Below are 15341 nucleotides of genomic sequence, written 5' to 3'. Positions count from 1 at the left end.
GGTGTAACATATTCACAGTTTTATATTTTGGTGCACGGTTCACCACTGAGTCCACATGTTGAACTTTACCAACATGCTGCTGCACACAGCAGCTCATTTTACACACAAAAGCTGCACAACAACTCATGTGTCAATCAGACACACTGAGATAAAAACACAACAGGCAGCACATGAGGATCTTTATTACATCACTGTTTTATTGTGTTTATGTAGTTTTAATGGTTGATAGTGTATAAATGTGTATATAGTGTAAATACAGTCAGATGTGTAGCTCTCTATAGAACGTACTACAGTGTATCTACAGGAACGACTCATAGAAACGCAGCAGGAAAGCTTTCAGTGGGTTTTATTTCTGACAGCACGTCTTGTTTTTTTGGTTGAATATAGATGTATTTCAGTATGAATACATGTTAGTGTTTGAACAGAAACTGAAGAGTTTTGGAAGTGAAGATGTAAACATGTCAAATGTTTTGAGCACATTTGAAGGCTGTAGTCACTGAACGCTTTGCTGTTGAGTCGACTTTGTAGAAAAAACTGTAAGATAAACTGTCGAAACTTGAATGTGACGGAGACAAACTTGAAAGACAAACTTCAAATGACCTCATGTTCACCTGCAGCGGCACCACAGCAACAAAGCTGTTATTAATATATTTATTTCAAATGAAATATATTCAAATATTTTTCTTTTATTAGATATATTTTCTCTTGATTGTGCTTAACATTTCTATCTCCTCATTCCATATTGAACTTTTCGTTTCTCTACTATTCTGTAAACAAAGTCTGCAAAGATATCAAGTCTAATAAATCACTTTTACTGTTGTCAATATAGATATTGTTGAATATTTCAAGTCAAACATCAGGCCATCATCACTCATTTGTGGTTCTAATCATCTGGTTGTGACGGTTTACTCTTCAGTTGATGTTTTCTCCACTTTCCAATAATTCACATGTTGTGCAATGCTGCTTTTGACAGATATTTTTTTATTATCAGTAATCTGCAGCAGTTATCACCCTCCCACCCCTCCCCTGAAGCCAAATGAACTAAAGTTGGCTTTGATGAAACATTCCAGTCATGTCATGACACTCTGCATTTTACTGAGCAACTCTTCAGTCCAACCAGACCAATACATACAAATGTTTTATGTTTATGTGCAGCTGTTTGGAGGTATAGGACACTATGTCAAACCATTATTTTGTGTTATTCAGCACTTAAGTATTGATGTTATTTGCTCCTCATTTGTGAATGTTTATCTCCTCAAATTGCTGCATCTCAGGTGATAAACTCCTTTTTTTGCTTCCTACAAAATAGGTTTTATTTACAGTTGACTACTGTGCAAAAGTTGCAGGCACTAAAACAACAGCAGGAACCAGAAGAACATCAATCAATATTAGCTGTGAGCAGCTTTGCCTTTAAAACAGCAGCAGTTCTCCTCAGTTCACCTGCACACAGTGTTTCAGGTACTTGGCAGGTCGGTTGTTCCTGCATCTTTGAGACGTTGCAGTTCTTCTTCAGCTGCTTCTGTGTCTTCATGTTAATCCCAGACTGACTCCATGATGTTGAGATCAGAGACCATCTGTTGCAGGGATTGATAAAAGTGTCATTTGTCCCAATGTGACAGGTGCAACAAAGCTAACAGCAGGATGAGGAAGATGTCAATCAAACACAGTCTGCACACTCCCACACACTCCTCTAATTATCTAAAATAAGTGAAATCACCTGTGTGGGTACATCATCACAATGGGAGGAGGAGAATGAGCTGAAGCAGCTCTGCATTGCACGAGTGTGTCAGCAGAGTAATAGTGAGAAGTGTCATATTGGTTATGATTAGGGATGTGCAGAGAGCCCAGTATTTGTATTTGTATCTGTATTTGTTGAGGCAGCAAAATTATTTGTATTTGTATTTGTATTTGAATAAAAGTGGACAGAGGCTTAAAAATCCTTTTTTTTGTTTTTATTACACTTTTAATTTTAGAAAATTAAAGTGTTACAATAAGTGCTCATGAAGCTTGTTCATGAAGCGTGTGTCAGTAGTTCAGCTTTATCTCTGGGGAACACTCCCGACTCTGGGAGTGATGTCCAAATTAGGAAATGTGCGTCATGTAGCAGGTGGATGTGACTCCCCTCACTGAGACCTGCTGATAGACGTCACAGCGGAGCAGAGGAGAGACACTGAGATAGTGATGTAACCGACCTGCACTCTGGTATTTGACATGGTTTATTTTTCTTCTTGAAAACAAATGCCGAACAATGTATTTGTATTCGGGCACACCCCTAGTTATAATCTGTCACTAATCAAGTGGTCACCAAAAAGCAGCATAGACAAGTATTCTTATTGTAGAAACACACTAAAATATTTTACTTTAAGTGTCACCTGCAAACATTTGAATATTTTCCACCACTTTATGTTTCTGTCTTTATGTTACAAAAGCAGCTGCAGGGCGATCGGGGGTTTTGGTGTCCATGGCTGTAGACTGAAGGACCTGGCATGCCGCTAAGTCCTTTTTAATACACGACATAGCTCACTTAATGCTAAGCTGACATAACCTGGCCGACACAGAGAGGGGGCCGAGAGATTCAGAGGAGGGAGAAAAGCTGCTCTGCTGACCTGGAACCACAGCTGTATGTTGAGTTTCATGACTGTCTGATCACAGAGGAAACACAATTACAGTCTCAATTTAAATGTTTCATGTATCAAAAGTAAACTTTGGGAAACAGGGCAGCATTTAGAGGGTAAGACTGTTGATGCATTAACCTGTAAGTTGGTCCAGAAGTTGCTGGATCTGTAAAAACTGTGAAGTGAAGACACTCAACCTTTATATTGTCAATTAATTTACAGTCTTGTAATTAATGAAATTGTATGAACTTATCCCATGTTTTAAAAATCCATCATCAAAGTAACCGCAGCCATCAGGAAAATAGTTAAGTTGAGTAAATAAGTACTATATTTCCTTCTGAAATGCAGTGACAGAAAGTAACTAAGAAGTATATTTATTTAACTACTGTATTTAAGTACAGTTTTGAGGTATTTGTACTTTACTTGAGTATTTCCATGTGATGCTACTTTCTACATTTCAGAGGGAAATATTGTACTTTCTACTCCACTACATTTATTTGACAGCTTTATTTACTTTTCAGATGAAGATTTGACACAATGGATAATATAACAAGCTTTCAAAATACAACACATTGTTAAAGATGAAACCAGTGGTTTCCAACCTTTTTGGCTTTTGACGTCTTACAAAAAGCAGTGTGTAGTCGGGGTCACATTTCACATGTCTATGAGTTGTTAACAGCTCCACCAAATAGTGATTTTTCCCTCTAAACTTCTCACATGCTTTCATTTCAATAAATGTTCAAATGATCCAATATTTCAGCAAAAATCAAAGATTAGAGAAAAAGTCCAAAAACTGAAAACAGATTTGTGTATCAGAACTTTGTTTTTCCTTCTTTCCTCTCCCATTAATCATCTCACCACCCCTCAGATTTATCTGCTGACCCTTTGGAGGGGCCCCGACCCCTAGGTTAGGAACCACTGGACTAAACTAGCTAACTGTATATAAAGTAGTGTAAACTAGCTCCACCTCCAGCAGCTACAACAGTAACATGCTGCTCTAACACTGATGCTTTACTATTAATAATCTAATGATGTCATATATAATAATATATCAGTCAGAGGGACCAAACCACTACTTTTACTGCAATACTTTAACTACATCAAGCTCATAATACTTATGTACTTTTACTGCAATACTTTAACTACATCAAGCTCATAATACTTATATACTTTTACTGCAATACTTTAACTACATCAAGCTCATAATACTTATATACTTTTACTGCAATACTTTAACTACATCAAGCTCATAATACTTATATACTTTTACTGCAATACTTTAACTACATCAAGCTCATAATACTTATGTACTTTTACTGTAGGAGGATTTTTCCTGCAAGACTTTTACTTGTAATGGAGTATTTTTACATTGCTGTTTTGGTACTTTTACTGCAGTAAAGTATCTGAATACTTCCTCCACCACTGCTGCAATGGAGGGAAAGTAGTACCTCTATCAGAATGGAAATATTTATAAAAATAGAACTTAAGTACAATGCTTGAATAAAAGGTACTAAATTACATCCTTCATTCTGTCTCTACAGAGCATTTGCATATTTTTATGGAGCTGAAGTACAAAATCCAGTTTTAAAAAAGGCATTAAAACATATTAGTTTCAGTTGAAATGTTGGTCATACAGGAGGAGTTAAGGATGCAGTTATACTTTTAAGAAGCATCTCTTGTGTGTCTTTCATCCAACAAAATGAATCACAGAAATTGGTCAAAAATCAAGTGTTGATTTTGACCTTAAACCATGTTTAAACACAAGACAACTGTGGCATTAAAACTACAACTCTCATGTGTTCCAACTCTATGGCTCTGAGCAGATTTATATATTATAAACACCACAACCTGTTGATTCTTGCGGCCATACTACAGAGATGAGTGTGGAGGGAGCGGAGAGGCGCTGCGGCTCGCGGCTTCATTAAGTGAACTCATGAAGTGTGTGAGAGGTCAAAGCCCACGCAGCGCTGCCTAATAAGAACACCACCTCCACCACCATCACGGCCCCCTTCAGGCCCCTCCGCCCCCGTCAGACACTGGGCCTGTCAGTTAGCATCTCAGACCTCCTTACTGGTCCTCTGTTCCGCACCAGTAAGCCTGCCTGGTAACCACTAACCACTGGGTGCTGTGTGTGTGTGTGTGTGTGTGTGTGTGTGTGTGTGTGTGTGTGTGTGTTCTCCACATTCCTAAAGTGTTTTACTATGGTGACAATTTTTATGGGAGTAAATCAGAGATGAGCCAGCATCAAATTTTCCTGCCATGATTATCGTAGGTAACGGTATCATCACCATAATCATCAGCGTTTCTTTAAATCCTGCTATCAGTGTTAAAATATAGTTAAATGACTTCACACCATGATCACCTGGGATTTAATTCACTGAGCAGTGGTCTGTATGTTGCAGCTTTGTTGGACTTTACATAAGAAATAATATAAAAAACCGTTTAAACTGTTGGTTGTTCAAAGTTTAAGACACGAAATGACTTTAACTGCAGCTCAGATTCTACACAAACATTCATACTATAAATTCATGATGTTTTCCTGATGAAATGATCAGTTTATTTCTGAGTGTAAGAACTTTGTAGTTAGTGTTATCTGGATAATGGTAAATGGGCTTGTGTAGCACCTTTCTAATCTTCTGACCACTCAAAACGCTTTTACACTGCGAGCTACATTCACCCGTTCACACACGCAGTCATACGCTGATACAGGGGCTACCATGCATGGTCCCAACCTGTCCATCAGAGAGAACTAACCATTCACACACTGATGGCAGCCATCAGGAGCACTTTGGGGTTCAGTATCTTGCCCAAGGATACTTCGACATGCAGACTGGAGGAGTCGGGAATCGAACCGCCAATCTTCCGATTAGTGGGCGACCTGCTCTACCTTGTGTTTGCTGGGTGTTGGGCAGCAGATAAGTTTTAAATGCACATAAAACATAATAACATTCAGGCTCTTACAGGCCTTCCTTCTCTTCATCGCTACTAACAAACACCAGCAGACCTGAAGACCTGTGAGGAAGAACATGATCTGTGCGATGTTGACGCAGGGAGTTTACATTACAACTAAACACCTGTAAGTCAGCCACACTACAGCAGGTTGATGGTTAATATTAATATAAAGTCTTGTCCAGAATAGTCAGAGCTGGACAGACAGGAACTTGCCTCTGTGAGACCTGCAGAAGCTTCGTCCTAAATAAAATCAAACAGGAGAGCTGCTCTGTGCTCACAATGATAATCATGGTTATGACAGTGATGGAAACGGTTGGTGGTATTGATACTGTCAGCAAGTTTCACAGCAGTATGTAGTAAGAACAGTGTACAGGTAGGTTTCATGTTAAGATCAAACATCTTTCTATAAATGGAAATATTGTTTAGTGATTGTTTATTTACATAATGCACTTCTGTGAACTTTACTTCCTCTTTTCGTTGGGATCTTCCATCAGTGGAAGTTTGTGTCGCTGGTGTTTGTTCAGGGACGGTTCTGGAAGTTCTGGTCCTTAGATTCAGACCCACGACATATCTGAACATATCTGTTGGATGTTTTTGTCGCATGAGAACAGCAAAAAAAAAAAAAAGTTGACTAAATATGTATCTGATACATTTGAAATAACAACTGAAGAATATTAAATTTGACAAACCTAATTTCCAAGAGCGACGTCATCCAAATATTGAAGGTCCTGGTTCAAAACATGACGACAACAAGCAAACAAACAAACAAAAACTAAATAAATAATGATAATACAAAAATCACTGCTTATAATAATACTAATAACAATAATTATTATAATAATGTCAGACAGTTATTGCTGTTAGGAAGGATCCACTTTAATCCACATTATGTAACATCGTCACTGTTTATATTCTTCATCACTCTCACACTTTAATAAATATTAACAGGGGAGCTAAATCCATTTTTAACATTTTTAAAAGCCTTGTGAATCATTTCATTAACATTTTCCAATAATTAATTCACACATTCAGTATTTAGTAGTTTTGAAAAGTTGTCAGTTTCGATCAACTTGCTTCAATAAAGTGATTCATTCTGTCCGTTTCGTTGTTTTGACGAAAGTCTGACAGCAGAGACGTTGATCAGTGTTTGTCTTGTTAAAACATCAACACTTAAAAAAGTGCTGGCTGTTTCTGGGCTGTCTGTGTGTGTGTGTGTGTGTGTGTGTGTGTGTGTGTGTGTGTGTGTCTGTGTGTGTGTGTGTGTGTGTGTGTGTGTCTGTGTGTGTGTGTGTGTGTTTGGGATCAGTGAGTCCATCCCTGAGACAGGAGGCAGCAGCTCTGTGATCTGGTTTGTCTACTGACCACACACACACATAAACCTAACTAACCTGACCACATGCCTAACCACACACACACACACACACATACACACACTCTCCCGGCTGTCCCTGCTCTGTCAGTAGCTGGCAGCCCCTCTCTCTTTCTGACTGAGCTGATGAAAGCAGCGAGGCTCTTGGCGTGACTGCAGCAGTGACAGCGAGACAAGAAGCCGTCATTAAGTGCTGCAGCTTGTTTCCACAACAACAACATATCAGTGATTATTATAAGGTATCACTTCCTGGTTTGGCGACCGTCCCCATGGCGACCGACAACTCAAGCTATTAAGTAGGAGAAGCCGGTCGGGTGCCAATCAACTCGGAGGTGTGTTGAGACGACAAGTTAACAACAACAAATATGGCTGCAGGAAGTCGTGTCGACCTCATCTGTTGCTTAGAGTTAAACCTGCTGTTACACAGTCCATCACCCCTCCTCATCCTCATCTACTTTTACTTTTTTACTTGCCTTAACTGAAATCTATTGATTGACTCCAGACTCTACAGGACTAAGAGCCGGCTGACAGTATGTTTTGATTACTTTTAAACCTGCATTAACTGATGTTTCGTATACTAGTTTTCAACAGAGATAAGTAGCCAGCTTTAAGATATGTTGAACTTGTTAGCAAAGCTTGTTTCCACATCCAGCAGTTACGGAGCAACATTATCATTCATGTGGAGTCGTGTTTCTGTCCACCTGGTGAATGTGAGTCCAATATTCACTCTCTTTTAGCTCTGTTTTTGTTCTCCACCAACTCCTGAGAGGAAATATCTGGCTCTTTAGCTGCTAAATGCTCCACTATGTTCACCAGCTAGTCTACAGCTAACTGTGTCTGTTTGGTGCTGAGCAGGTAGTGTACAGTGACTTTTTACAGCTTTTTCTCTGAGAACGACGCTATGAGACGCTGAGAGTGAACCAGAACAGTAAAGTTGCAGCCGGACAGATAAACAATGAGCTGAAACTCACTATAAAGCTCCGTAAAGCCGAGAGGAGCTGCAGAGTCTCTGTAGGTTCATCACTACGAGTCACGACCAACACGTTACACACTGACAGATCAGACATTGTTAGTATAAAAAATATTGAGTCATGGCGTCTCTTTGCTATATTTCTGACAGCTTAGCACCATACCAGTCACTTACTTACTTACTTTCATCTGAAAGCTTTTATTTTCTTTAAACTGTCTTATTTCTGTCTTCAAACATATAGAAAATCAACAGAATGATTATTTAACTGCCAGTTGTGTAAACAAACGACTGTTTGCCAACAAGTTGACTTTATGGTTTTCCTCACGACTTGTTTCTGCTGCCCCCAAGTGGCCAAAAAAATCACTCAATTTTGGGTAATGATTTCACAAAAGCAGAAAATACCACTGTAATATGTTTGACAGTTTGTGTTTCTATTGTTTTGTAAATGATGCAGTTTGATGCGACTCGTCTATCTTCTAGTCTCCTGGTCAAATATTATATCAGATATTGGAAAGAAAATCAGAGAAGCTAAAGCTAAATATTCTGTATATGGTTGTGCACAGATTCTGTTTCACCCCTTGTAAATTAAAAAGGATCTTTCAGAAAATGATATATGTTGGAAATGTAATGAAAATAAAGAACTGTACTGTTGTTTCTCCACTGTGGGAAGAAATCTTAAAGCTTTTCTGTTCCTAGGACCCAAAGTCTGTCTCCTAAATGATGAAACAGAATTTAAAGCAATTAATTAAACTTTCATTGTATGGATGAATTTGTTAACTAAATCAATGTATGAAATGATCAGAAGATTAGAAACATGACAGATAGAAAATGTCCTTGTTTTTCTTATAGGTTCTTAATTATAATAGTGATTTTTTTTTCTTTTTCATGAGTATTTTGTCTTTTTTTGTCTTTTTTCTAAAACTGTATTGTGTTCTTATATTTATTTATGTTGATATATGTTTAAAATGTAAATAAACTGAGGAATAAAATCTCCTCATCTTACAGTAACACGTGCAGACGTTTCCTCTGCCTCCATCTCCTCTCTCCCCTCTGTTGCCCTCTGTTCTCATCAGCAGCTCTGTTAACAGGAGCCTCATCTCTCCTCCCTCCTCCGTCTCTCTCCCTCCATTCTTCGGAGGGGCACAACGTGCACTAATCTGCCACCTGGCGCTGGTTCGTCCCCCCGTTCACCCTTCTCGTTTCGTGCACAAGAAGAATACCGGCTCCTCTTCTCTCTGTTTTTCTTTCTCATTCTGTTTCTGCTGCCTCGGGGTGAGCGGCAGGTCAGCCCTATTAGCCTTTTCACCGTTAGTGGCCTGCCAAACAAGACAAGCTTTTATTTCACCCGCAGAAAGACACACACACACACAGACACACAAACCGGGCAGGCACGAACGCTTGTACAAAAACAAGCTCTGTAGCTCACTTTGTTCTGTTTTCATTCGTCTTTTTTCATTCATTTTTATCTTCTCTCAGCTTTGTTTGCTTCCTCCCTTCTTCTCTTCCATCCTTACTTCCTAACAATATATGATTTGCTGGAGGAAAGTAGCCTAATGGATTTAAAACAGTGGTTCCCAAACTTCAGTAGACCACGAGCCCCCTAAACCCCAAAACAACCTGCATGACCTGCAACAGGTGCTGCGCTGCTTTACAGATCATTTTACTTAAATTAAACAGTGAAAACAATTAAAATTCTTTCATTTTCTTCAGTTAAAATGAGCTTATATTAAAGACAAACAAACAAACAGGCTGCAGGTATTTTAATGGGACATGTGAGCTGCTGTTGATGTGGAGAGAGAACAACCTGCAGGTCCGACTCCTCTGACAGGACGTCTCTTGTCTTGTTTCCATGTTTACCAGTGATGAGAGGTTGCTGGAAACGTGTAATTCCATAGTGAATTTGCACAGACAGTAACTGATATCCGTCCCACACAAGCAGCTAAAACCTGCCTGTTAAGCCGAGTCGTAGCTTTGTCATTCGGCTCAGATACAGTTGTCTCTGTGTTGAGAGCTGAGACGTTTCTTTGAGCTGTTGAGATGTTTTTTTGGACTGTTGAGCTCCTGCAAAACTCCTGAGCTGGAAACCGAGTTTTAAATATGTTGATTTTGATTTATTATCTCCGCCAGGTGTAAGCCTGGAAGGAGATCATGTGTTTGGTCGTGTGTGTGTATCTGTCTGCTGCTAATCTAGAATACTACTAAATCCATCAGCCTAATATCTTTTGTGCACATTTACGACTGTTTGCTCAAGGACCTTGTGGTTGCGGTGATTCACCATTTTTGGCCTTAGTCATGGCTCAGGAACTGACATCCATAGAAAAGTTTGGTCTCATCTTGAACCGGAGCATCTGCAGATGAATTCCATACCTGATATGTTATGATCCACTAAAGTTAGACACAATATGAGATGATGTTTTGATATGTTTGAACACATAACATAAAACATAGTTAATGTAAATGTTGCCGATTCTTTTAACGTGGTGAAACATTATTTTAAATGCACAATAAATGAACAATATGATTGATCTCACAACACGTTAATCTGACTACACACAATGACAAACAGATGAGTCAGTGTTCATGATGTCTGTGTTGTAATATGTCTAAACTGAAATCAGTCCTGTTATATCCTCTGTGAAGAATCTGTGCGTATAAATTCAGTCCAGAGAGCTTACATAACCCAACAACCTCGGACCACGTGAGGTCAGGACAAAATGAGGTGTATTATGGGATGTTTCAACTGAACGAGGACAAGGGGAGGTCAACTGGACAGGAATCTCATCAGTGCAGATCCCATTCAGGGCGCTCAGGCGGTGGCCTGGAGGTTACAGGAGAGGGAGTGTTGCTAGTACAAATCCCCCCGTTGGACAGAAGAATGCATTTCTGCTGATCTGTAAGATGCCCTCCAGCAAAAATGCTCAAAGGGCAAATCCAGCATTCTGGTCCAGTTTACTGATGTTTTATTGTTGTTCTCACCCTAAACTCTTTGAATCCTGGGATGTTTTTTCTTGTTATTAATTTCCTTCATTTATAGGCTTATGGCACAGACACTATTTGTAGAACCATGTGCTGTTATTTTCAGGACAGGTTAGACTATTCAGAAATTACATGTTGTGTGTACGTTGTATATATGCTCTATGAGTGTTTTTATGGAAAAAAGAAAGAAAAGTTCCATTTTTGTTTGTTTGTTTTCCATGATGGTGAATCTGCTCCAGAGTTACCCCCAGTTTGTGCCCCTTCATGTACAATCGGGTCACTGAGGTCACCATTGGTTTCTCTAAAAGAAAACTAATCTGTGATGTTTGAAAAACCCAGACGGTCGTTTAAAAACACTTACTGCTGTTTTGAAGATATTTCCCCCAAGAACCCTAACCCTAACCCTAGCCATGTGGATGACAAAAACATTTCACCTGCTGAATCATAAGAAAGTTTTTTAATCTGTTTCCTCTCTCTTTCTGTATCAAAACATGATGGCAGCCTGTCAGCTACCTGGATAGGAAACAGATTTGGGAAATGATGTAAAATCTTTTTTTATCGTGCACCAAACAAATTTTTTCATCCAGATGGTTATAAGAGACTTTGGGGATGCTGGAAATACTGTCAGAACAGCAGTAAGTGTTTCTAATGACCTTCTGGGTTTTTCAAACATTGATGGTTAATTACCTTGTAGAGAAACCGATGGTTACCTCTGTGACCCGAATGTATGAGTCACAAACTGGGGCTACTTCAGAGTTGCATCCTGCATTTGCTTCTCAGCACTTGTGGTTCACACAAATGCATGTAGCTGTCTGTTGACCCCCCCTTCTCCTGAGCTCTCCACCCATCTCCCCACCTGCACCTCATCTCCTCGTTGGTTCAGTCACTTTATAAATCCTGGTTTTCTGTTCAGTCTTTGTTGGATCATTTGTTTTGTTCTGTTCGGTGTGTTCTGTTTTGCCCTGTTCCGTCCTTGACCATTTCAACATTAAAGAAGATTTTTGTCAACCCTGCGATCTCTGCGTGTCGGTCTTTGCATTTGAGTCCATTTCTGCTACTCCCACATGACATATATATTCCGATGTGGCACTAGAGAAAATCAATAGGATGGGCATTTGATTTTTGTGAGGGGGTACGCTGCATTGTATATTTCTTTATTCTGTTATAAAACAAGTTGAACATGGTTTTGGACGGAGCGGACACCCAGTCCTCCTACCGGTTAATAACGAACAAATTTGGTCTTTGCGAATGGAAATGGTGTCCGTGTTTATTTGCATATAGAGCAGGGAAGTGAGATCCTATCACAAGTGGTCACTCAGGACGCATGTGGAGACGCATGTTAATACCAGGTGTAAACAGGGCCATTCATGCATGTTACTAACTTCTTCCTTGGAGTTTTTGTGCTTACTCATCTTGTAGGTTTCTATGGATCTTGACTTGACTCCCACCTGAGCACATCCAACAAAAATATTTGTTCTTAGAAACACCTTGTACAAGGGAACAGCACTGTAAGCAAAACCTTCAATAGACACAGATGTCCCCAAGGTAGCCATTGTGTGCAGATCGATAGTACCAGCTACCATAACAGATTGACCTGATGTTGTGTCTCTGAGAACTGTAACGAGAAGCTCAGCTACCCCTTCCTCAACTGCAACCATCCCATCAGACAGGAAACCATCAAACATTTCCAGGTCTGCTTTACCAACAGTTTCCACATGTTCTTAGACTGGATTCAAACCAATGAGATTACAAGCAACAGAACGACCAGCTTCTGCTCTTGAGGTCTCTCTTTTTCTGTAGAGCTGGACAACGAGGTTTAATGTTACCAGGTCTACAATGATAGTGACAGATGATGCCTCCTGGGAAAGGAGAAGGCTTGTGTTGTCACCCACCATTCTGGGAGTTCTCAGGTGGACGCCAACTACCACTATTCTTATCACTGTGGCGTTTCTCAAAATCCCTTAAGTCCTTTTAACCTGATCAGTGGATTTGTCACGCCATGAATCTTTATGAATGAGGACATAGTTATCAGCTGCCTCAGCAGCCTTAAAGTATGTCTGCATGACCTTTGGCAGGCTCTGCTTGAACTGCTCCAACACGATCAACTCACACAGCTCCTTAAAATCATACACCTCACTAGGTCTTAGCCACTTATCAAAAGCTGCTTCTTGTTGTTGTGCAAAGTTCAAATAAGTCTGTCCCAGTTGTTCTCTCTCTGTCCTGAACCGCTGTCTATATGACTTCCTGGGCCTTCCCTGTTAGAGAACCCTGTATGAGGGTCACCCACTCCTCTTTAGGCCAGTCTCACTGCACAGCAATCTTCTCAAACATCCCAAAGAATAACTCAACCTTCTCAGGATCAAACCATGGCACCAAAGAAAAACATTTATTTACATCAAAGGTTTCTCACTGTTCCTGACATCTGCAATCTAAAGCGAGCTTAGCTTTCTCAAAATCAAGTTTCATTTTCTCACACTCCCTCTCTTTCTCTTCAGGGTTACAGCTAACCAATATACTCTGCATGAGTTCTGGCTTCTTAGCATCCTCAGGGGCACCTAACTCCAAATACTCCATCAGTATCCATAGTTCAGATTTATTCAGTTTAGCTAAGCGTAGCATCGGTTTAAAAAAAACTCCTCTGGCTCAAACTGTGCCATTTCCAATTCTACCAGTGCTTGGAACACAAAAAGGGGATAATACAAGGTACAAACAGGCTCGAGGTGAACAAAGTTATCATATAGAAACAACAATGCAGATTAACTGGAATACACAAAACACAAACTGATTCTCATCTGAACCACGATGTTCCACAACATTCCAACCACCATACGTTAGCACCTGCAAGCTAATTATCAAAACCCAATCACACAAAGCCAAATACGATAATATAACCAGCCAGGCGCACAATAACCCAAGCATAGAGTAGGTTGCGCTTGACCCAATAAAGTGTCATGGCCAAAACACAAGCCATTAAAGGACACCGCACTACGTCAAAACTCCGGCACAAAACCAAAACCTTAGTACAACTATGCACTGCCTGAGCGAATCACACACAAGCATAATGTTAGCTTACTTACTGCTAGCTACCGTAACAGTCTCCTGCAAGCTTAGCATAGCTTAGTGTAGCTGAGCTAACAACCAACAAAACTCACTACATGCGATTAGAACCAGAGCACATATACACCATGCGACACAAAAACTAAAACTACAACGAGCACCACAATTATTACGCTGCTATGCTAACCCAGGCTCGTAAAAATTACAAATATCTTAGGCTACCAAGCTGGTAACCTAGTACCTCTTCCTGCGAGTTGCATTAGACGTGAAAAATGTGACCTAGACTTCCCTGGATGAATGTAACCTTTCCTATCTGGGGTGTGTGTGTGTGTGTGTGTGTGTGGTTTACTCACAGGCCACCGTTTCTGCTTCCCGCAACCAGCTCACTCAGACCAGGCGAATTGTTTGGACATGTCTCAGGAGCTCTTGCGTCGGTCTTGTCAGCCAGCCCACTGTTCAATGTGGACGTTCAGTTTAAAAGGTGTTTACAGTTTGTGGTGGTGTGTGAGACAAACTCTGTTTTTTGTCTCCAGAATGTCTTGCCTTTGGCGTCTTCCTCGTGTTGTGCCAACTCAAACCCAAATAGATCTCGACACAGGTGCAACTCTGTCAGAATGAGTCAGAGTCACCTTCCCCAAGTGTGCCTCCATCAGCCTGCCTAAACCACACCTATTTCTAAAAGACATTCACTAAAACAAACCGCTAAAGCTTTACCATAACACAAGTTTTATATCCCGTTTCACAACTATTATCATTCCATTTTGTTAATAGATTTTAAATTTGAATATTTTGTTTATTTCATTGTTCATTATTACCTTACTTTTGTTCTATTTTTATTCTTTATTCTTCTATGTTGCCTTTGTGGGAGCAGACACCAAGATGCATTCTTTGTATATTTGCATACTTAGCTAATAAAGCTGATCACAGGATGAAGATTATCTCATTATTACAAAGATTAATAATCCATCTATTGGTTGCAGAGCTGCTGTGGAATACTTAAATCTCATCCAAACAATTTTTAAATTGAGACTGACTTATTTTCCCTCTCCTGTAATTGAACCTTTTTTCCTTATTTACAGCTTTGTGTAAATAAGCAACAAAAATATATTTGTTGTTGTGTGTTTTTTGTTTTATGTAATTTATTTATTCTCTTTTTATGTGATTCTGTGTGCACTCTTGTGATTCTAGACTCAAAACAAACTTACTTGTGTGAGTTTGTATCATCAGTGCTGCTGAACATTTTGCTTGTGCTGCCCGGTTGCAGATGGTTTTTGGCTGGTACCACCAGCTCTCTGCTCTCCCTGGGTGTGCCAGCTAGGAGTGGATGTGAACTCTGGGGAGACGCCGGGACTGATTAGGCCATGTCCTGCTGCTGTCATTAGGACACAGTGGAGACACTCAG

At 39.9% G+C, this 15341-nt stretch overlaps 1 long non-coding RNA gene across 1 annotated transcript; it reads right to left on the bottom strand.

Annotated features, from left to right (window-relative positions):
* Window positions 1-5983: 5983 nt before the first annotated feature.
* LOC122996691 lies at window positions 5984-14569 on the bottom strand. Its single transcript, XR_006407063.1, has 3 exons — window positions 14293-14569; window positions 6257-6295; window positions 5984-6148 (listed from the first exon to the last, which is right to left on the bottom strand). It is a non-coding gene; the product is annotated as an uncharacterized LOC122996691 (long non-coding RNA).
* Between the last annotated feature and the right edge of the window lie 772 nt (window positions 14570-15341).

The sequence above is a fragment of the Thunnus albacares genome, chromosome 14 (assembly GCF_914725855.1).
Source record: "Thunnus albacares chromosome 14, fThuAlb1.1, whole genome shotgun sequence".
In the NCBI taxonomy this organism is placed as follows: domain Eukaryota; kingdom Metazoa; phylum Chordata; class Actinopteri; order Scombriformes; family Scombridae; genus Thunnus; species Thunnus albacares.
The sequence above is the reverse complement of the archived record's forward strand: the minus strand, read 5'-3'. Positions and strand labels throughout refer to the sequence as shown.